Genomic DNA, 24,416 nt, shown 5'->3' on the forward strand with positions numbered 1-24,416 from the left:
TGAGGTGCCTTCAAAGCCCCACTCGTAAGCAATTTCTTCAGTCTAAGCAATAAAACCCCTAGCATCTGTGAAAATGAAAGGGAATAGAATACTGAGGATTGCTTAAATTCTGTGGGAAACCCTAGTGCCAATGGACTCGGGGCTGGTGAGGAGCAGAGCGGAGCTGCAGGTGTACAGAAGCACGGCGCTAGCGTTGGCAGCCTGTGATGTCTGCTGCCAGCGTCTTTTGCTAGGCTGGCTTTATAAGGAAGCACTTTTCTCCCTGAAACCCACCCCTCCCATAAAAATTGTTCTGGGACCATAGCAGCGTGGTATCTCCTAAAAACCTGAGTGGTCTGTTAGGCTAGATAACATATCATTCTGTTAATCTGAATGAGAAAAAGATTTCAGGTGATGCCGTCTACCAGCAGAGACCCTGACTAGACTTTGCGAGGTGGCTTTCTTCTGTTCTTCTGCTGTGGCACAGAAAATTCAGTGGCTTTTGTTTCTATTTTGTTTCACTGCCCTGCAACAGAGTTTGATGCAAAGGACCGGTTTTTAAAAGAGCATTAACTAGACCCAGCACCACCTCCTGCATTTCTTTCTGTCAGCCATGCCTTAAAAGAATAAACACAACCCTGGCTACCTTCACAGCCTTCCCTTCCCCAATAAAATGCACAGCTACTCAAAGTATCATATTTTGTATTCACAGTGCCATCTTGACCTTCGATTTACATTTAGGAACAGTATTAATAACGAGAAAAGATAACCACACCACTTCAAATATTAAAAAATTAAAGTGTTAAAAGGCTGAAAATATTCACTCTTTTTGTTTTATTCGGTTCTAATAGCATTAACAGCCTTTTGGTTTAATCCTGGTTTTCTCAGCTTTTACTTCAACTTTCTTGTATCCTAAGATATCAGTATTTTACCTCCCTTTTTCACCAACAGATAAGAAAACAGAGAGGAAAGGGAGAGGGCAACACCCTCCCTCCGGAGTAGGACCCCGAATCCCTCAGAACATGACTGAGAAGGTGTGAAGGCTCTAGAGCCCGTATTTTAAAAGAAACACGCCGGCTGTGATAGCTTTATTCCCCATGAGCACTGAATTTAGAAAAGCCAACCGGGTGCTTCAAGCACCAGAACACTATAAAAGATGCATTACATTTGGTTTCTGAGAATAGACTAAGATAACACGTTTATTTAGGGTTTTGATCCTCTGAGATCTTAGCAACGAGCGCACCGCGCAGACAAAACCATCTCTGCAAAATTCTCCTTAGCAGCTCTGCAGCTCTTCCCAAGGGGTGCAAGACATGAGGGCTGGCAGGCCACCTCCATGGGCCAGGAGGGGGATGGGGCACGTGCCCTGGCCGGCTGGTTCGGGTGGGCTCCCACCGCCAGCCCAGAGGCTGAGCTGCTGCTCCCAGCTCTGACGGGGCAGGGGCTAATCCCTGCCAAGGCTCCTTGCCTGTTGCATGGAGAAAGACTGTCTGCACTTAAGCTTTAAGTACTTTTCAGGTGTCTTTTTTGTTTTGAGGGGACTCTCAGAAGCTAAAATAAAATAATAATAATAAAAAAAAAATATCAGCAAACCACCTTGCAAATGCACAAGAATTCAAGTACTGCAAGAAAACACAGACAAAAGTTTCTAACAAAATAACCTTTTGAAAATACAGTGAAGGCAATTGCTAGCGTTTATGTTATATATCATTAAGGCCTTTATAGACAGAAGGTAAAAAAAAAAAATATCATCACGCAAGCAAGGTTATTGAGGGTAGTGCAGACAGTGCAAACTTTATGTGAGATGGAGCTGAACTTTTTCTATTTAACTCATCCTATCTACCTCACACTGAAGTCAGCACTTTTCAGCTTGTGTTTTTACAATTCAAACAAGCCCCTGGTTTATTGCTCCTAAAACCAAGCACTCAGTACTTCATATATGGCGATGGTGAGAGATGCTACTGCGTCCTCCATTTTCTCTTTGAAAAATTTAATTATTAATTGCCAGTTATAAGTCACAGGATGATGTGCGAATGGAATAACCACATCCCATTTCATTTCTAGAGAAGCATGCAAAAGCCATGATTACTTCTAGTTTCATTTACACAGGACATTTCCCTGCAAAATAACACAGTCCTTGAAAGCGCACCTGCTCTTGCTCTACAGAAAAACCAACGCCAATCAAGATGACATTTGCAACAAATAGCATCCATGAGATTACTGAATTAAGCAACCCTTACCCTGCAGTTTAACATGAATTTCACCGATTGTGCACCAGCTTCCAGACCTGTCAGGTTAGCACATCTCACCGCACCTTCAGCAGACACAAAATGACATTTTCTTTTCAAATGTCATCATGTGTCCAGAGCTCCATGAAGAAACGGTATCAGGTTTTCATCTGGGAAGATGGAACCCATGTTCAGGCAGCAAAGCACAATATAAAAATCAATCAAGTTCCAGAGAATACTTAAGCTGAAAAAGAAACTGGTTTCACTGCACAGCGGTGATCAGAAGCCGGTGGTTTCAACAGTGCTTTATTTATGGAAGGCTCAGAAATCTCCTCTTTAATAAAAAACTTGCATTTATTAAGCGTACATTGCAAAATAGTCTCAATGACAAACTAAGCCTTGATAACGATCATACCCACTTCTCCTCAGTGCCCTTACCAGTGAGAGTCTGGCAGAGACTCTGGATTAAGAATAAATCCTTCATACAGCAGAAGTGTCAACACATATATCATCTCTCAGATTTGCCTCAATAATACAGTAAATTTCAGGACTTGTGTTTAAAGGGGAAGGGGGGGCGGGGGGTGGGGGGGGTGGGGGTTGGGGGGAGAAGTAAGCCCAAAATGCTGCTGGCTTACAAACAGAGCTTGGCACTCTCTGGAGAGGTGTTCTGTGTGTCAGCACCTCTCATTCCTGATGTAAGTACCAGGTCTGCAGGAAACAGGCTTTCTCTGGCTGAAACACTGACTGGTGGGGAAGCTCTAGGAGAGGAATGAAATCTTTACATCACGTTTGTTTTGCTTGCATTTTAAAGCAAACCTCCCAAGGCAATGCTAAGCTAATTATTTACAGTGCCACACTCTAACTTAGCCAGCAAATATGATCCTTTCATTAATGTTCCTGTGAAGAAGAAAAATCAAGTGAAATACAAATTGTATGTTTTATCAGAAACATTGGCTGCCTTCTGCTAAGGTGACTTCTAGCTTTTTTCAGATCCAGGTTCTATACAGTCTTTAGGGCTTTGTCCTGCCACATAAATTCAAGAAAGGAGAAACATTTTGCAAGAAATTCCTCCTTCAAAGTTCTTACTTTGTCTTTGTTCCAACTCTTGTTATGAAAAACTATCTTCTCCAGAGGAGAGACCTATATTTAAGACTGAACTCCCAAACATCCTCATTTTGTCAGAAATAGTCCCCTATAAATTCAAAAGCAGCTACAAGAACTACCTTGCACAGCAGCTGCCAGTAGACCTACTGAATTTCTAGGATCTTCCCCAAAAATTTCCCCAGGCAAATGACTCCCTGCAAGGGGACCCCTCTGCCACCCACCAGTCAGCCCCTGTCCCCTGCAGACCCCTTCTCCAGAGGGTGGATAAAGCCACTTGCTGCTCTGCAGGCAGCAAACCTGCTTGTTAGCAATGAGACTCTCTATGTACAGCTGACCCCGGCAGGTAATGCTGGGCGTTATACTGAGGTGGGTTGACATTGGCATCCCCCAGGAACTGCCCAGGGGCAAAGCAGGACCTCGCCATTGCGAAGGATAAGGCACGGAAGGAAAGGGAGGACTGGAGAAGAAAGCACAGGGACTGGAGGAAGAATGAGCTTTGTGGCAGATAAAGGCAAGAGGGAAGGGGAAGAAGTGAAAAAGAGAATGGTGACATTTTGGGTCTTTAATAAAGGAACTATTGTTAAAAAAAAAAAAGTGCAGGTCATCAGTGGAACTTGAAAATGTCAGTCACTTAAATGTTACTGTACTTGTTACCATGAAAGATGAAACAAACTAAGAGGTTCATCTCTCTCACTCCTTTTAGAACTTGTGGCTTAGATTCAGCTAAGGCAATTTATGATATCATAATTAAGGTTTTAATAAACTTGAAAGAAATAAAAAAAGATTCAGGTGATGATGGTCATAGCATTTGTAAATGGTACCACAGTTCCCTATTTTGCAGATAACTTCAGCACTTTAAGATTTAGATCCTAAAAAAATAAAATCTCTGTGAAAAACAAGTGAAACATCTGTCTCCGGGACCAGTCTGATCTTCCCATGGATAAAGGTGTACTCCAAGGTGGATGCCTGGCTTTAGCTAAGAGATGGTTGAAGTCACTAGACTTCACTAGTTAGACTTCATTAGTTAAAATGGTAAATGTGTTTTTACAAACTTTATTTAAATAAACTCCAATTTCCACTAAAAAAAGAAAAATAAATTAAGTCAGACTTATTTCAGTAAAATTCCAAGATGGTAAGGGAGCATCAGAAAACACCAGACACCTGGTTTTGCTGTATGCACTGCAATTAACCTCACCCCCAGGTTTAAATGGAGTACTACCTCCAAAATAAAACATGCCTGCTGTATATAGGTTACCCTGCTTCAAAGTCTGCTCTCATCTATAGCTACCACAAGCTCTGTGGTACAAGATGACACTAACAGGGAAAAAACGCTGAACTTTAAGTACTCTACTTCACAATATCTATTTTTTTGTCTTCCTAGCAAAGCAAGCTTTTACTGCGTCTCAAATGCTTGTTTAACCCTCCCACACACAGAGTCTGTTTCTGGCTTCGGAGCATATACATTTGCTCGCACTGAGTTTGTATCACCTTATAAAGTGACATATCTAAAACTCAGGTCAGCTTCAGGTTCTTCATAAATATTAAAAAATGAGATCCTGGGAAGGAAAGCGGAATATTGGAAAGGATGTTTCAGGAAATCCTCTTAAGAATCACTGAAAATATCTTATAATAATGAGAAGAAAACTAGGTCACATCATCTCCATTTCTTATTCCTCATTTTAAAATAAAAATTAAATATTTGAAATAGTTTAATAAGGAAAGCCAAGAGAAAGAACCAAGGAAAATCTTTCATTTCAGAGGAATTACAGGTTCCTTAGCACTTGAGAGGATTTTTTCTTAAGGCAAAGGAAGGAGATAAATGGAGAGAAAGGATATCTGTAGAAGAGGAATTCAGAAGATAGGTGATATTACTTGCATTCTGACACACGAAGGATTTTGTTAACTTCACAGACTCTAGGTAGAGACACTGAGGCATTGCTTTAATTGTATAGATATATATAAACAACCACAAAACACACAAAAACCCCAAACCAGCCAACCAAACAAAAAATAAATCCAAGAAACACACGCACACCCAAAACTTAACGTAAGTAGAATCATATCATCCTACACCTATTACAGGAATTTTAGCAGTGATGTGGCCAGAGAGGCTTATTTGCTGAAATATTCTACCTCATTTGAAACACCTGCAGGGCTATGAAGCCCTTGAGCCCTACTTCCATTACGTCATTTTCCTCCCGTCCTTCCCACAGCTTACTTCCTTTGTGTCAGCTTCCAGCTCTACCAAACCCTTGGAGAAACCTGTGCTCCAGAGCCATTGCGAACCAGAGGATGGATGATTTTGTGATTTTGGGCTTATAATTGTTTTTTTTTATAATTTATATTAACATGTAGAGGCATCAGCTGAAATTCGAACCTCTTTGTTAGACAGTATTACATCAAATACAGTAGGAGATGTAATTTTCCTGGATATTAATAAGACAAAAGTAGTAAGTGGAGAAAGAGGTCACACAAGGTTTTTCAGTGGTATGTCAGGGGAAGAAACCAGGAGTAAAATTCAGGTCTCTTGTATTGCAGCTCTGTCTCTTGTCTCCATAAATAAAACAAGAAACAAACCTTCGTTTTGTAATTCTGCAGCTTTAACTGTTGGTACTTAACCAGGTGAACAGGGCTTACAGTCTTTTGTAGAAAGTTGGCCAAATACCCCCTTGTAACTCAACATGCAGTCTTCCACCGAAATGGACAGAAACCGCTTTTCTCCTGAACTTTCAGGTTTTTGAAAATCACTTGATCTTCTGTAAAGGGAAAAATTTTATTCCACATCCTGGCCCTCAGAATTCATGCCATTCCTTTCTATTTTTTTTTTTTTCCCTGATTATCTGTAGTTCTTGCAAGAAGTGGTAACTGTAAGTACAAATTTGGCTAGAGAATGCAGAAAACATACTACTGTAACTGTGGTGGCTCACAGACAGAGGTGAAATTCTCTTCAGGTACAAAATTTGCCTAGTCTCTGGGAGAATATGTACCGCACATTCATCCCGTAACATCTCCAGAGATGCTATGGTTTAGAAGAGGCAGGTTATAAAACCCTTATTAGGAAGAGCTTAAGTAAATCTTAAATGGTACACAAACCTTCTGGGTCAATATGAATTTTGTGCATCACATGGATGACAATTTGTCCTGGTTTCAGCTGGGACAGAGTTATTTTTGTTCTTATAGCTGGTGCAGCGCTGTGGTTTGGATCTAGTACAAGAACAATGTTGATAACAAGCTGATGGTTTAGTTGTTGCTAAATGGGGCTTACTCTAAACCAAGGACTTTTAAGTTTCCCATCTTTGCCAGAGAGCAGGGGTACAAGAAGTCGGGAGGGGACACAGCCAGGACAGCTGACCCAAACTGGCCAAAGAGATATTCCCACCATGGAACGTCATGCTCAGTGTATAAACTGGGGGTGATGGCCAGGAGGGGTCCATCACTGCTGGCTGGGTGTCAGTCAGCAGGTGGTAAAAACTGTAGTGTGCATCACTTGGGTTTTGGGTTGGTTTTTTCCCCCTTGGATTTTATTCCACTCTCTCTCCCTCTCCTATTCATTACAACTATTATTGCTGCTGCTGTTAATATTATTTAATTTAAATTATTAAGCTGTTCTTAACCCAACCCACAGGCTTTACCTTTTCCCAACTCTCCCCATCCCACCATGAAGGCACGAGCAAGCAGCTGCATGATACTTAGTTGCTGGCTAGGGTTAAACCACAACACAAATAATCTTATCTTTTTGATGGTATGAAATGGATCCCACTCCTAGAAAATACAAATTTTAAGCATGGCATTATTTTCCCTTCTTTGCTGGCAATCAATATTTTTTTTATCAGCCTTACACAAAATATCAGGAGTATAGCAGTCCTGTAAACAATCAGATACATTTGTCTTTATATGTATTTTTTTCTGTTAAGCATCTCTTCACCCTTCATTTAATGCCTTTGGTCTTTCCTAGATCAAGCAATGATAAGGTAAATTAAAAAAAAAAAAAAAACAACAAAAACAGGACCAAAAAAATCCCAAATCTTTAAATTTAATAGAAAATAATTGCTACAAAAATTTGTATGTTTGAATAAAGCAAAATGTATACACAGATGAAACCACCAGATTGCTTGTTGATTATTGGCATTTGGTATTCTGCATGCCAGAAATGGATGATTAAAAGAGATGTACAACTCCCCAGACTCACATAGCCACATAGCTATTACACACAAATGCATTTGAAACCAGGAATTTTAAAAAAATAAAACCTGGGGAATAATCATCATTAGCTAACACCCAAAACCATTTCAGACCTGTTTTGTGACATTCTGTGAAGACAGTTGCAAGAAAAAAAAACCGTCACAAATACCACGATACAGTCCACGCCTGCAATATAATAATTTTCTCAAAGACTCTAATCTTTCTATTTTCTTTGCAATACTTTTTTGCATTCCAGCTATTTAGATTGTATAGTTCTCTTATTGTAAACTTACATCTGCAAACATGAGAACGGGGAACTTTTAATCCTTTCTTTAAGGAAAACTCGTTTTCCTTATATCTGAGAGAGAGCTTGAGTTTCACAGGTCAAGTGCCAGAGTAACTTTCAGGCCACCACCATAGGACCATTGCAAAAATTTTCTCGTATTTAAAATACTTGCCATTCCAAAAAGAAGCAAAGCCAATACCAAATTACTTCTTTAATCCCACAGCATTAGAAATGACCATTACTGAGCAAAACAAGAATTAGAGAAGAATGTTTTCCGTGAACAGCAAAGATGCTGCTTACAGAGAGGGCTGGTGGAGCCCTGCAGCAGCCACCTCACCTGGCTGGTCAAGGACCCTGCTGGGGACCATCAGAAGAGGCAACAGCATCTCGCTGCTGTACATTCTGGGCTCCTTCTCACACCAGCCCTTCTCCCATGCAGTCACAGAAGTACTTGGTGGCTCGAAGACTTAGACACGTGATTAAATACCTACACAGGAGGTAACATGCTGTACTGGTTGTGGCTGGGATGGAGTTAATTCTCTTCAAAGTAGGCCATACAGGGCTATGTTTTCGATTCCTAACTAAACCAGTGTTGATAACATGTTTCAGTTATTGCTTATACAGCGCCAGGGCCTTTTCTGCCCCTCACCCCACCCCAGCAGCCAGCGGGCTGGGGGGCACGAGGGGCTGGGAGGGGGCACAGCCGGGACAGCTGCCCCCAGCTGGCCCAAGGGGGATCCCAGCCCACACAGCAGCATGCTCAGCATATAAAGCTGGGGAAGAAAGAAGGACATTCAGGGTTATGGCATTTGCCAACTCAATACGATAGGCGTGCTGGAGCCCTGCTTTCCTGGGGATGGCTGGACACCTGCCTGCTGATGGGAAGCAGGGAATTAATTCCTTATTTTGCTTTTCTTGTGTACCCAGCTTTTGCTTTACTTATTAAACTGTCTTGATCTAAGCTCATGATTTTTCTCACTTCCATCTTTCCGATTCTCTCCCTCATCCCACCTGAGGGGGAGCAAGCAACTAGATGGGATGGAGCTGTCCACCGGGGGCAAAGCACGATGCATGCCATAGCCCAGTACCCAACGATGTGTACAAGCCAGATGATCCACAGAAAGGCAGTTACCCACCCCATGGGACGCAGCAGGCAAGCTGCCAGGCCACATTAACATCTCCAGCTCGAGTCAGGTCATTTTATAAACACTCTGGAAGCCAGAGCCAAAAAAAGCTTTGCTTACCTCAAAAGGAGGTGCTAAGATCACAATGAATAATATTCATGAAGACGTGTTGGCCCAGATCAAAATAGCACCAGTGAATCAGCAAAGCATATGAATGACAGGTTGTGAACTATTCTGACAGAAGATACATCCCCGTAGGGAAAGGTCACACCTTCAGCCACCTCTCCTTTGCTTCAGCCAACAACTCCCGTTACCAGGCAGAGCATCAGGAGTCATCCTCAGTGCTGCTCCCGAGGGACCAGCATCCCCCATCATCTCTGAGGGAAAACAAATGACTCTGGATACAAAATTCATAGGTGCCTCTAGTAACCCAGCAATAGAGAGCCCTAAGCAAGCAGCACGCTGTCCTATTCAATAAGAGTAATAATAACTAGTGCATTTGTAGGAAATGAGAAGCATAAATTCATATAGTAAGTATTGTTTGGGATGAATAATTCACCCAGCTCTAATTATGAGTATAGCATTCTGAAACACTGTTCATGAACAGCATCCCGTAAGCCTCCGATAGCAGCTGAAAAAGAAAACGCTATCTGGTGTATTTAAGTGCTAAACCCCACATTAATAACACCAAAATAGGAACTCCCCCATCTATCTATTTAGTTTTACGATGTATTTTATACATACGGAACTGGAAGATGACCTAGCAATAAAAGGTACTGGGATACAGAAAAATTCAGACACTTTCTGGGGAGGTCACCTCTTTTCCCTGGTCCTGGGTCCCCTCCGTGATAGAACTGCCTGTCTCTCTACCCAGGAGAGAAAATATTTCATAAAGGAAAGAGGATCACGCAGAAAGAGGGGATTCAACAAGAAAATATAAGCACCAAGAAATGTCAAACTCACAGTAAGTATAGAGTAACTAAGCAATTAAAATAAAATAAAAACCCAGCATCACTAACATAAAACATTATAAATTACAAGGCTTAAGTAATTTTTTCTTTTATCAAAATGTGCAGTCCTTTTATATTTCAATACCGTGAAACAGCTCTTAAGAAAATCCTGTACCACTGTTGCTTTTCTCCCCCTTTCTACTGCTGTGACTTCTGTGGGTAGAATAGCAGAGAGTGTTGATTTTGGATGCCACTAAGAATCATCGCACCACTGTAAGTTATAGTTTAAATTCCAAAATGGGCCACACGTCACAGAACCAACATAGAAAAATACTCCATATTTCTTTCTACTTTTTCCTAATATTAACATTATTTTACCACTAATAATACTAATTGGTTTTTTAATAACTTCTTGTAACAATTTTTGGTAACAGTGAAACAGCAAGAACTCCTGCATGCTGCTTATGTCCAAGAGTCCTTTATCGATCTCATGTCTAATCATGGCTCTGAACTGCAGATAGCAGCGGTGTGAAATGTTACACATGAAATCTTAGTCTGGATGAAGCCTGACTACATTCGTCATTGTAGTTATGATAATTATCTTCACATTTTTATTAACTTATTTAAAACTTACATATACCGAGGGGAGAACACAAAAACCCGATAACTTACACTGTGAAACCAGAGTAATAATAGCTATTAGCGCTGTTAGCATTTAACAAAACAGATAGGCTAAAGTCATGGACATATAAAACATTGTAGGAAAGAAAAGGCCATTATAAAGGAGATAATTTTTTTTTTTAAATCTAAAAAATTTTCGGTGATTTACCTTTTCATTGCAGCAGGTTCAATTATTACAATATTACGTTCACAAGACGCATCTTTCATATTTTTTCCTCAATTTTACTGGAAAAAAAAATAAATCCCAGTAGGATAAGTACCTATGACAGTATGTCATACGAAAAGACATGTTAATGTGGGCCATACAAAGAACATCTATATATAACATCTGATCCCATCTTCCTCAGTTCCACACCAAAAACTCTATATATTGTCGCTGCCAGTTTTAAAAGCTTGCAAAGCAGTTCAGTGATGTATCTGGATCAAAGCAAAACTACAACAGCTGAGTACTCATGCAGGTTATACACCTGCTGAAATTATAAATACTTTTCCCCCTAATGCATTACAGGTGCGCTGTGACTGCTTTTCTTGGGTGGGGGGAGGGAGTGCAGGGATAGGGTTGTAGTTTTAGAAGAGCATACCTCAGATATCTTATTTTCTCATTAAACTATGACTAATTGCAGTGCATAACAGATGCAGCAATATAACTTTGGATAACAGCTTCACCAATACCACATACGCTTTTTTATACTTTTAATTAGCACTTCCTTCCAAAGTATAATGCGATGAGATTATTTGAAAGTGTGGAAGTCCCACAAGACCCTGCACTATATCATTCTGTGCAATTCCCTGTTTACATGAATTCTCCATCTCCAAGACGTATTAACAGCCTCAGGCCTCCTCCATTAACATGTAAAATGCATTGCCAGATGCACGAGGATCAGAGAGGCAGAACAGCTCTTTAAGCGATTTGCCTAGGCTTTCTTAAAATCTTTTCAACTAGTATTGCTTATGAAGCAACACTGAACATATAGCACCTGCTGGGCTCACAAATGTTAGATTTGGTATGTGGGTACTGGCCAGCCCCCTTCTAGATTGCTTTAGGTAGATCTAACTTCTCAACCATGCCAGCACACTCCTTCAGTCTGTAGTATTTGTAATTACGTTATAGACCAGTCCTTAGATTACATTATAGTAAAACAAGGCCATGAAATGCCCACATCACAACTCCACCTTGACCAGCATGACTGATTTTAAGCGTCACTTCATGTGGGTTAAGTACTAAAGCAGGATCCCTCCTAGATTAAAAAAAAAAAAAAAAAAAAAAAAAAGAATTAAAAAAAAGGTCTAATACATCTAATATACAGATCTAATATACAGGAAAGCATTTAAAGCATATACTCTGCATTTAGGATCCTGCATTTAGGAACATCTGGATGACCTGACCCCAGGAAGCCTCTGTGTATGCTGAATCCTCAGACCCTGTCCAGATTGGCCTGGCACCAAATGCACAGTGAAGCCTGGAACTGGGGAACTCCTGCTGGAAGCAATGACAGAAACCTCACCTGTGAGTTGCTGTACAGAAGGAGTGTTTTCAGCTGTATGAAGCAGGTGTGGAATATGTTTCTGACTCTTCTTTCCACCAGCTTTTGCTAACACAATTTGCTAGTATTTAATAGTAAGTCCCTTAAATTTAATTATTACATTAGTAATGAAATAATGAACATTTAGTTGGACAGACGGTGTAGTATTTTAGCTTTTCTATAAGAAAACTAAGCCCAATTAAGCCTTCATGGTCTTCATCACGAAAGTGTCACACAAAGTTTTAAGATGTTCTGTAGATAAGAATATACAGGTTATTATCGCTAAAAATAATCAAGTCTGAAGATCTACATCTCCTACCTTGGCACTATGCTTGGGACACAGACTTGAAGAATTGAACAAGTTGGCTGTCTTTAATCAAAAAGAAGTGCCCTTATTTGAAAAGTCAGCATTGTATAGCAGCATGTTTATTTCAATATAGGATGAAATATTAACCCTTCATCTATTGCAATGGCTATTACAGGTGCACATGGTATAAAACATCGCACAGGTGTATAGCTTTGCTATAATTGCAAAACTTTTTCATACCTAAATGGTTGAACTGTCTTCAATCCTGAATTTTAATTTACAAGGTATTTTGGGAGAAGAAGTAGATGAAGAAGAACTCTAGATCAGAACAACTTCTTTTGAAAATGTGACAATCTCCCTGTTGTGAAGATTTAGTTTCCTGGCTAGCTGTACCTCTAAGATCGAAGGGTTTGTAGTTATTATGGAAACAAAGTAAAAAAAAAAAAAAAAAGGAAAACATCCAACCCCCCAAAATTATGGATGGCTAACTGTATAACTGTCCTCACTGATGTTTCCCATGCTTTTCCTGAGGCTTGTGGGGACGCGCAATAGGGAGAGATGGAACCTGCTCCTGCTGGTGTGCACTGTTACAGTAGTATCTGTTTCAGTAGTATCTGTTTTATCTGCATCCTTTTATTCAACTGTTATCTAGCCCAGTGTACAGTACTGTCTGCTTATATGACTTCCATCAGAATTTTCCTGAACTTGCCTTATTCTCTTACAAATGCTTAACACAGGACTGAATTCTAACAATAACGTTTTTTAGGAAAACATTCACCTAAAAGCAAGATAAGAAGCTCTAAAGCATGTTTCCCTGTAACAATGAAAATGAGGAAAAATATTAAATAAAAAATGGTTCTATTGCTTAGTACTGCTAATAATGAAAGAAAAACCAAACCTTTTTTCCCCCAACATCATCTTAGAAGATAGCTGGAAATGTTTAGGAAAAGACACAGTCAATTAACTGGAATTTGTCATCTTCAAGCTCTATTCATCACAATTATGCATTAGATGTAAAAATTTAGTGTATATAGCTGCTGACTCTACCAAAGATTTTTATGCTTTACAGAAGTATAGGTAGGAAAAAAGTAGGCTTAAGAAGTTTTCTTGGCATAAATGAACTATAGCATATTCATATACAGGAGATATCCTGTTATTCAAAAGAACTAAACCCTCTTTTGGGTAACAGTAAAAATTAAAGGTGTGGTACTTCGTTTTGACAAAAAAATATTTGTGTAGTCAGTAAAAGCTGTAGTCTAATATATGAAACAAATATGTTTGAGAGATGCTTACATATTGATTTTCAAAAGCGAGTAAATTACAGAAACAAGCTTAAGAGAAGTTGTTACTTTCTCTAGTGATGGGTTGCACACCATGTTGTGATAAGGGAAGTACCAGAAGCAATTGATTTGACTCTGTGATAAGGAATTCCAATAGTACTTCTTCATGTCTGCTTAAATAAACTTGTAATCATTTCAGGATGGCTAGTCAGATGTAGCTATTGGGACCAACATATGATCAACGTGGGGAACTGATGAGATAGCGGGAGACTGGCAAGGCAAGGGATAAATCGATTTGTCAGATGTTTGCAAGCATAACTGGGAACTGGGGCAGTGGGAATATCCATTTCAGATGTGACAGCTTTCCTGCTTATAATGAAACCCAGCACAACAAGAACAAGATTTAACGAGTAAGCACTGTTACGCAGAACAGGACTGAAAAAAAGGAAAATTCTCCTGAGCTACAACAATGTTACTATTAATTTGTTTGGTGGCTTGGAAGAAGCAATGCCTAACCCCTAAGCCTTGCGGAGGTAATTCAAGAAGGGTAAATCATATTTGTAAATTAATTTGTGCAAAGCCTTACATTATAGTTTTACTAGTGATGTGCCAAATCTCATTTGTGCAGTGTCAGATAGGCTGAAAGCTGGATTAGCCATACCTTATCCTTGTGTGTTTTTTTCAAAGAAAGATTTTGGGGATTTCCACTTCTTTCTGAATCTCTCTGTACCTCAGACAGACCATTTGAAGTCTTACAGTCCTGCCTTCAGACTGATGCTTAGGACATTCATGTGCCTTCCCGCTCAGTTTCAACAATATATTGGCATTAAAAATCAATATATAAGCAATTCCAAAACATTTTCTCTAATTATTTTCCCCTGAATATCTTGGACATTGTCACCTATCTTACTCCCAGCTCAGTGGCAGCATTAACATTTACACTTTTGTCTGAGGACAGATTTACACGTGTTCTTCCCAAAAGTATTTCTGAGCCTGGACAAAGGCAGGTTGAGGAGCAAGCAAATGCCATTTGGGATGGGGAGTCATGAGCCAAAAGATAATTCTGTTGTATCTATGATGATTTTTTTTTTTTTTCCCAGACCGAAAGGAGCTTGATTTCTTTTCTATAGTAGCTCAAGAAAAGAGGACAATAATTTTGACACCTAGACAAACTGTTTAACTAGACGCCTCTTCCCATATCAGCTATGTAGCAGTCAATTCATGGTAACTAGTAACAGCCATCCAAGACTCCTCTGCTTACTGAACACAGTCCTTAAACCCAACTGCTAAGTTAACTTATATATACATGTTGTTATACAAAACTACCACTCACAGATGCTACCACATAAAATTATAGACAAACAGAAACAGATGAACATATAGATAAATGCATAACTTTGATATGAGGAAGAAGGAGCAAAAATAAAACACAAGCTGTATTTGTTATTCCAGAACTTACCTGAAAATAGTCCTATAAATAACTCTCGTGGGGAACATCTTTCCTGAGATCTGCTGCGGAAACTGCAGTATGGCTGTGCCATCAGGAAGCTTGGGTTCTGATCTTTTCCAAAAGCAGGGACGCGACAGGCATTTCCACTCCCTGCCATTCACTTGACAGGTTTGGGATGTACCCTGATGGAGAAAATGCAAATATTGAGAAGTTTAATCATTTATTTTCCCTGAGCAGGAAAGAGATATGTAAAATAACTGCTTGCTATTTTTTTCTGTCGCTTCTGTTAAGTGGCGGTACAAGCGCAAACCTGAATTGTACAGCTTAGTTCTGAAGGCCTGTTTTCCCTCTGACAAACACTTGTCTGGGTTAATTTTTGAGGTGGTGAGGTAACAAGACCATATCAACAGCAAACATACGCCAAAGGCAACTTATTAAACCAGCTTAATAAACACAATGCAAGCACACTTAGTTCAATTTAATATAATATTTGTTGTTTACGGTCTATACGCTGGCTGATAATAAAGCACCAAAGCAAGTCGTAAATAGAATTTCACTTAATGAAACCATACGGGGCTTGACCCTACAGGGTCCTGAATCTCATGGAATCTTTAGTGATGGGCGAGAGAAGGTATAAAATGGCCACATTATGGAAAACAAAAAAATCCCATGAGTTATAAGGCAATATAACATCAGCAAGGGTTCATTTCTCGACAAAGAAATTTTGGCTTTTCCTCTTACAGCTAAATCCTACTCATATCCACAAGCAAAGATCTAGAGAGAGAGCAGGATGGGTGGATTTACTTCAGGCCTACGTACCCAGGCACACAATTTGACTGTGCATGTTAGTGAAGAAGATCTAAAGTATAAATTGCCACTTATGCTAATTGCCTCCTTAGTACATCAAAGCTGCATGAATGAATTCTTTCAACCACACAGAAAATAGCACCATTTAAATACTTGTGTTAGTAAAAGCCTTGCTTTGCAGATCTTCACATGTTGACACGAAGCACTTGCAAACTAAGAGACAGCAAAAAGTTTTTCTCGAAATAGGCAATGAATGTAAGGCACAAAAAAGTAAGAATTAGCCTGCTTTTAAGGACAGTAGCTGAGGCATTGGCTTCCTGAGATTCAGGCAACGTCCTTGACCCCTAACTTAAAAATAGTTTAAAAAAAAACACACCAAAAAAACCCCCAACCAACAAATTCTAAATGCTGACCAAATAGCTGTCTACCTTCTGCTTTTGTTTATAAAAATATTAAACCAAGATAGCTAAAAGCAAGCCACTCTACAAGAGCATGAGTATCTGAATCTATACCACCGTATGTGCAGCAGCAGACAGAGCACTCGCCACTTACTGCAACCCTCGAGCTCATAATGAATGAATGAGTACTCAAACGCTGTGTGACCTCTGAATGGTCTATAAATGCCCAAATTAGAAATTTCCATAAATCAATAACCTTTGTTTTAAAATGTATTTTTGTCCTTGCTTATGCTTTTGTCAGAGGAGAACTGAGGCTATCACCAAGTTATTAGTAAAACCATTAACGTTGCAAACAAGGATCTTGGTGTCACATTGCAGAGGTCTAGGTGATCATGGTGATAAACAAAATAGCTCCAGAATAATCCAGCTTACTCATCGGGATAAAATTCATATAAAACATCAGGTATTCCAATTTACCAGCCCTATAGCATTTGTCAGGGTAGTGTTCAAACCCCTCCCTTTCCACCCCCACCATCTTCTCTTTACAACCTGTTAAAATAACACTGTCTACAATCACAGGGTCATTTGTTATGCATGATATAATAGACTGCAAATATAAAAAGGCATTATCATTACTTTTGTCCTTTGTTCTTCCAGGCCGGAATATTGCATAGTTCTTTACTTTGACATTTATTGCTTTTAGATTGGTAATAGAATGGTTTGTGTTGCTCATTATCTTGAATGATGATAATATTAGAGTTTGGGGAGCCTGCGTTTCCTGTTAAGTAAAGTAAAGGCTTCATATAATTTACCAAAGGTTATTACTGGACAATTACCCACAATACAGTTCAAGTCTAATAAACGTTAGCCACATTCACTCTTAAACACCACATCTGTAGTATGGTTTCTAGGAAACTGCAGAGAACGATTTATGCCATCTGTGTGCATGGGAGGAAGAGGGCTGTTTACATTTGCCTATGTATATACATATTTTAGTATGTATTTTTGGCATTTATTAACAGGTGTCCTTAGGGAAAGGATTTCATTCAAAGAAGTACTTAGCAATACAGCTGGAATCCTGAGGAAAGAATGGGAGGGGAAGAGGGATAAGGTAAAAACCCATTTTCCCCTACACCATTAGAAATAACAGAGTCATTCCAGATTTAAAGTAGGAAAACTGTATCAGATTTTGGCCTAAGACTTTACATAAGAACTTACATAACAGCCTAATATATTAATCAATTAAAAGGGCATGAAATTCAGAACCGATTTCATGCTTCCATCCCTTTTATCTCTGACTGTAGCTGGCATCCCATCCTGAGCGGTGGTAGGACCCTGATCTCAGGGAGCTTCACCACCTGGGGCTGGCTCCATCCCTGCTAAGGGTGGCTGCGGGTTTTACACCAAAGAAATTTGCTAGGTTGGGAATCGTTGGCAATCAAATCCGTATCTGAGACTTGCAGATGTTACAACAACACTCTGTGTGCACAAACACACGTGTATACAAACTCTCAGCACTTTTTTTTTTTTTCCCCTGTTCCGTTTTTGTTTGGTGCTCCAGTTTGCCTGCAGACATTTATGTTCAATTTATGTTCATCAGTTCATTTTTTCTAGCAGCAGGCACTTTCAATGAAATGTTTCTATTTGGTGCCAAGTAATAGTAGCTAGAGTTATTTGCCCTATGAATCTCAGTAGATTAGTTTTTGTAATTTACATACATATCCAATTTCTTCCAATTTTCATTGACAGTTTTCTCTTTGGACTTTATTTCATTTCTATTTTTGAGCTCTAACATTGTTTCGTACTTAACAGCTCTCTGTAAACTTTCTGATACATTCTGCATTATTATAGTTAGCTAGTAATGCAAAAGTGAGAAAAAACCTTTAACTCTAAATGTTAAAATAGTCTGCAGAAGATGGAGTTAATGTTTCATGAAATAAATGTCACAATGTGAAAAACGTATTTTAATGGAAAATTGTTCAAAGCCTCAGATGTTTCTTTTCTGACTAACATCAGTTACTATTCTTCATATGAATCATAAACCCCAGACTGATTAGGTCATCTGGTTCATCCATATGGCAATAAATAATTTTAAAACTACAGAAATTTTCAGTTATGATGAGCTGACACAAGGTGAGTACGAGCCTGTAAATATAATTGTAGTCAGCTGACACACCTGTGATGGGTTTGCTCTCAAGAGGGAGCATATTGATGGCTGGCATTTCTGATGTTGTTAGAACAAGATAAGCTGTAAACCAAGATAATGTTCTTCCATGCTGTGCTAGGAACGATCAGCAGATGTTTGGGTGAAGCAAAGAGAACCACACAATTGCTGTTATTAGATCACTTGATATTATAATGGGTGGACAGGTGCAGGTAGGAGGGGAACACCTGCGGAGCTGGGCAGGTTTGCTCAGTGCGGGCCCAATCCAGTCACCCCTCGGGGTAAGGGAAGGCTTTCAAGGAGCTGCTGTGGGATTTCAGCAGGATTTAACATACGCAGGCAGAATCCCACAGACCCGTGCAGAAGCACTTTGCCCCCTGGGCACAGTAAGCCTGGCCCTGCATCTCCCATTGCAGCAGAACACATGAGCGCGCCTGGTGCGGGGCGCGTCGAGGCAGCTGTGCTAGCACTGATGCCTTACAGGCGTGCAGCTGCAACCACAGCAGTTTTTGTTGAAAACTGGAAAGCAGCAGGTGCTGTTTCAGCAAGGGGTGCTGGGCGCCTGGAGAAGACAACCAACATGGTCCAGTCTCCCTCCCAGACCTGCAATAATACAGAACACTTTTGTGAGCGCTTTCAAAATAGCCTAGGCAAGATAGAGACACAAATCCCATTAAAATTAAATCAATGTGCTTGTTACTTCCACCTGCTTTCAAGACTTCAACTTATTTTTAAAAAGCACAGTGGCAAGATATATAATGAATGGGACTAGTCTTTCAACTGTCCTTATCCTCTAGGCTAGAAATTGAGGGTGAATTCCAGTGCACGGCAGGGCAGCAGACAGCTTTCCCATATGACAGAAGAAACTAATTCCTCCACGTCTGTATATTTTGACCAAAAAAATGTATGAACTTCTTCCTGTACAGCCATGTTTCAGTAAACAAAAGAAAAAGGCAGTCAGAAAATACATGTTCAAATCTAAGCAATAAAGACCTGCTACATTCTGACGAACACAGTCACATCAGAGGAACAACACAGGAATGTTCAGCTGCACAGTTTTCATAATAAAGTGTATCCCAAGGAGACTTCCCCCCCCCCCCAAGGGATTTTTGAGGCAGGATCCTCATAAAGTTGAAGAGACTACACAGAATCTCATAACTGAGCTGTACACAGGCTAAAATTCAGCCTGGAGAGAGAGAGCAGTCACGGTGGAGCAGAGTGGCCAAGCTCAAGTCACCAAAGACTGCAAATCGGGCAAGGGCAAGTGCTGTTGATGTAGCCTTTCCCCAAGTGGACACTGATGATGAAGGTGTTTTACATGCCAATAATTTCAACCTTTGTTCAGTAAGATAGAAGCTTTCCATTACGTTATTGGCAAATACCTTGCTGCTAATTTACCCCTATGCTGCCAGTTAGCGCTTGCCCATCGGGGCTTGCAAGCACTTCTATCTTTCTTCTCCTGACTGTAATTATTTCACCAACAACCTAGCAAACTTCTCGAATGAAAGTAATCTTGGTGCCTAAGTACATTTTCTCTTTGTCGTCTTCAGTCAGTTTTAAACGCAGGTTCTACTGATGGGCTTGCATATTTATTTCAGTTTATTCATGTTTTTGTCAGTAGTTTATTTCAGTGTTGCAGCTCCTAAACCAAAGGACAATCTTTTTCAATTTGTGTGAGCGTGAATTGTACAAACATGAGCTCTGTAAGGGAATCCTCCTTCCCTCAAATCTTTAAACCATCTCCCTCTCTCCAGGGCTCAACCAGCACCTTGCACCTTGGCTGCAGGGGGTTTCTTGCTTTAGGTACCAAATTAGCGGTTTGAATTTCTCCTCTTTCCCCTCAAATGCAATTTCTAGTGCCATTCTTGTCCTTCGCCCATTCATGTGGTGGTTTAGAACAGCAGAGATACCAGTTCAAGCCCTCTCTGTTTCCTAGGAGAACCTGCATCTACACCTCTGCCAAGCCACAGAATGTAACTAAGCTGTCGTCCCTCCTCTGAGGTGCAGAATTCAGTGCTGCTTTTTCAAGCTATTCCGCTCTGCACAAACCACTGAAAATGCCAATTTTCTCCGGTTGAATTAATGTAATTATGTCTTATTAAAAAAGCAGCACGTTAAATTAAATCGTTAAAGAGTTCCAGCTTTCCTGATACACAGGATCAGCCAGCACACATGAAACAACACTGCACCATAGCAAAAGTCCGCAGCTTTACCGCTGCAAACCGATCGCAACATTGGCTTCAGGTTGCTCTGGAATGAATCAAACCACACATCCCTTTCTCGCCTAGAGAGGCCTGCAGGAGCAAAGCTGCGAGGAAGCTCCTACTCTGCTGACCACAGGATTTCAGTTTTAGTCCCAGAGAGCTTCAAAGGCCTGAAATCTGATGGCGAGGGCGCGCAGAGCTTACAAGCGCTGCAGCAGAAGGCTTTGAGCCCCTGCAGTTCAGCCTCCCTGAAGACACCGCAGTGGGTACCAGGCCAGCGCTGCTGTCACACACATTTTCCTCAATGGGAAAAGTCAGAGCATCCCTTGTTTCACGTATTCTAATTTACACAGGTACCTAAATCCCCATCTAGCAAATGCACGTAGGAATAAAAGCCTCACCAAAATGCAGCTGCAGCTGCTCTGTGCATGCAATAGCACTGCTGCAACGCCGGGTTCTGTGGACTGGTAACACTGGAATTCAAGCACTGCTTTTTTGCCATTTGCTGTCGTCTTAAGCATCACATTAAAACAATAAGGGGTCCTTAATCACTATCAAACTAAAATATCAAACTAAAATACCTAGTTACACATTTAAGGAATCGAGTAAGCAAGGGTGTGAGTGGGAAATTATAGCATCCACATATGGAAAAGCAATATGCTAATATCTTCTGACATAATGGGTCTTGAACAGGGCTCTTACAAGTGGAAACAAGTTTGCCTTCCTGAGGGAAACATTTTGGTTTGGTTGGAAAAAATAATATTGTCATTCTTTGAGGAAAAAAGTCTTTCCTGGAAGTCTTTTGGGACCCTCAGAAAACAAAAATATGTATTTACCTCCTGGTGTATTTTACTGTATTTTCCTGAATTAAACATTTTAAAGTCTATTATCCTTCAGGGGTTTGGGTTTTTTTGGGGTGTTTTATTTTTAACAAATAAAATATCCTCAGCAAATGTTTCCTGGTCTCATACTTGTTGCAGAAACAATGACATATAAAGCAAGTATACTTCTAACTTTTTTAGCGTTTTGTTGTTATCTATTCATCTTTACCTGCTCAGACAAAAACATCAATCAGACAAGCTAAACGATTGCTATCAGTAAAGCAAATGATCCATCAAGCAGGCATACATATTCAGGTCCCTCTCTCATGCAGGCAACGACTTTCAAGGGTGTCAGCTTGGGCTGCCAGGACTGTCAGGAGGAAGAAATAGGCTCTTTTTGTGTGGATTGGGTCACCCTAAATTACAGCCTAATTGGTTGCCTAAAGAAGTTCAGATGAGTCATTCCCTAATGCTCATTTCTTGTCACTAACAATGTGGCAAGAGGTGAGAAAACCAAGTGTACAGCTACAGCTACAGTAGACGCTTGAAGTTATGTGAAATGAATTCTGCCAGATATTTATTTTTATGAATGGTATTGACTCAAAAGATCAATGGCACTATGAAAGACAAAAAGCTGTTATTACTATTTGCTGTAAATTCTGGCTTAGGTTTTGATTCTAACCCCTTCTTGTTATTATTCAAGAATATATAATCTGTGAAAATTAATGGAAAATTAATTATTGCCTTATAACCAAGCAAATCAGGAACACAGATCTGGTTGTCTAGAAATGTGATTTGTGCTGCATACTGAATGCAGTCCTGGGAGCTACATTACATCACAGTGAGGGACAGAACTGGATGGTTTATGGACTTTATGCTTAAATAGGTAGTACCTCCAAGTCGACCATAAGGTGTGTGAAAGCTGCTGCATTTGATACTGCAAGACCTCCTTGAGCTAAATTACTTTTATATTAATAAGTAATGAGGGGATGGACTTACAAATCTGTTCTTGCAGGTTGATATTACAATAAAACATCTGTCTGGAAGAAAGTCTCAAGAAGGCACCTAGAACTTACCAAACCAAAGCAAGCTGTCTCCTGTTGAACATGTATGGTACCAAACCTCTCTAAACAACATCTCAGAATTGATACCATATCTGAACCATTGCATTTGCTGGTGTGGGGAGAAAGCAGGGGTGTGCAAAGCACCCTGCCCTCCCCTCCTCCCACGGTAGGCGAGGAGGCAGCCAGGGAGCTGCTGTCAAGGGATGGGAAGAGGTTTGTGGCAGACCCACACGGATCAAGGGATTACAGCGGCAAAACTGTTTTACTTCTGATGTGCCAGGCTGTCACAGGTATGTTTGTCCCCTCCCTGGGTAGGGTTTGGGGGAGCACCAGTGCATGGGGCAAGGCCTGAGTCCTTCAGAAGTGAGCTGGGGTTACAGTGTCTTCTCCAGCACACGGGGCGTGAAATGGGATTCGCAGTGTGAAGCCTGGAGACTTCTTTCCTCAAAAGGCAAGGAAAGGAAGAGATAAAAGACAGCTTTCCTTAGGAAGCTACCTGGTGAGAGAGCGTTATGCTGAATGCTCCTAAAAATCATTATTGCTTTATTTACATTTCTCAAACACCATGCGGGTCTACAGGGGTCAATTTTCAACAACAGACTAAATCTCAGCTGTTCCTTATCAGTCTGTACAGGAGGGTTGAGCCACAGGATGAAAGCTACCTGCCCAACTAGTGATTTAACTCTGCTATGCAGAGGATGACCTTACAGATTTGGGGTCCTTAACTCCACACAGCGTACCCCTGAAAAGCTCAGACTTGTGCCTTTCTGAATCTTCAGCCTGGCTGCCAAGAAATGCAATAATTTTAGGTTGATGCTATCACCATTTATAGAGCCACAGCTATGGAAAAGACTTTTCCTGGGAGATAATTATTAAAACCCCAAAAGCCTCTATCTGAACAGCTGGCACTGTAAGACAAATGGAAGAAATATTGAAGGAATAAAGTTTTTATATACACTGCATCCCTTTCTGTTCTACAGCTGACCCATAACTTCTTTTAAGTATCAAACATTAATAAAGAAAAGAAACTGGCAGAAGTTACAAAGTGTTCTCATCAATTTTTTCAACCTACTGTAAAAGCATTCTGAGACCTGGCTTTTAATTCAATATACAACAAACAAAAGACATCAATATGAATCTTGTTCCTTCATAACTTTTCTATTCAGTTTTAATCCAATTTCCTTTAAAAATCCCATTCTTTTACAAACCTGACCTGCTATTCCAGACAGTTAAGTCTAAAAACATTGATGATGCTTCAGGAAGACAGAGGCACACAAGTCATTCTACAATTCTTAGTTGTGAGAAAAGGGGAATATACCTGGAGGAACATCTGCTTAACAGCACGAAATTAGAAAGCAGAGAAAAGACAATTAATTACTCTTTCTTTTTTTTTTTCTTGTGTTTTAGTTGTTCTTGCTACACACATCAACATTAACTCAGCTTCTCCCTCAGCCTACCACAGCTCTCCGTAAGGCACAAAGACCCTCTCCATGCTACTTCCCTGTTTGTGAGGTGCTAAGAAAAAACAAGTGGCAACATGAACTCCAGTAAGCCTTTTGATCTCCATAGCTGAAATATAAGGGAGGGGAAAAGAGCACGTGCTACCCCAGTGAGATTACTCCTATAGGGCAAATATAACTGAGCTATATCCCAGAGCAACGCTACATCTAACAGACATAATAGAGCTGACGAGCTTGTAAATTCAGAAGGGGGTGATAGGCTGCCTGGAGCCAGTGGATTTTATTCTTGTTAGAAGGAAGGATAACTACTGTCACTAGAATTAAAAAAACCACCTAAAAATAATAATAATTAAAAAAAACCAAACAAACCCCCTTTAAATCCAGTTTACAGTAAAATAGCTTTT

The 24,416-nt window shown here is 40.1% G+C and overlaps 1 long non-coding RNA gene across 1 annotated transcript in view; it reads right to left on the reverse strand.

Moving 5' to 3' along the window:
- Positions 1-15,272, reverse strand: part of LOC130144033 (uncharacterized) — a 33,369-nt gene extending 18,097 nt beyond the window's left edge. The window contains exon 1 of the long non-coding RNA XR_008819992.1: positions 15,104-15,272. This is a non-coding gene — a long non-coding RNA (uncharacterized LOC130144033). The remainder of the gene's footprint in view (positions 1-15,103) is intronic.
- Between the last annotated feature and the right edge of the window lie 9,144 nt (positions 15,273-24,416).

Source organism: Falco biarmicus, chromosome 2 (genome assembly GCF_023638135.1).
Source record: "Falco biarmicus isolate bFalBia1 chromosome 2, bFalBia1.pri, whole genome shotgun sequence".
Taxonomy (NCBI): Eukaryota; Metazoa; Chordata; class Aves; order Falconiformes; family Falconidae; genus Falco; species Falco biarmicus.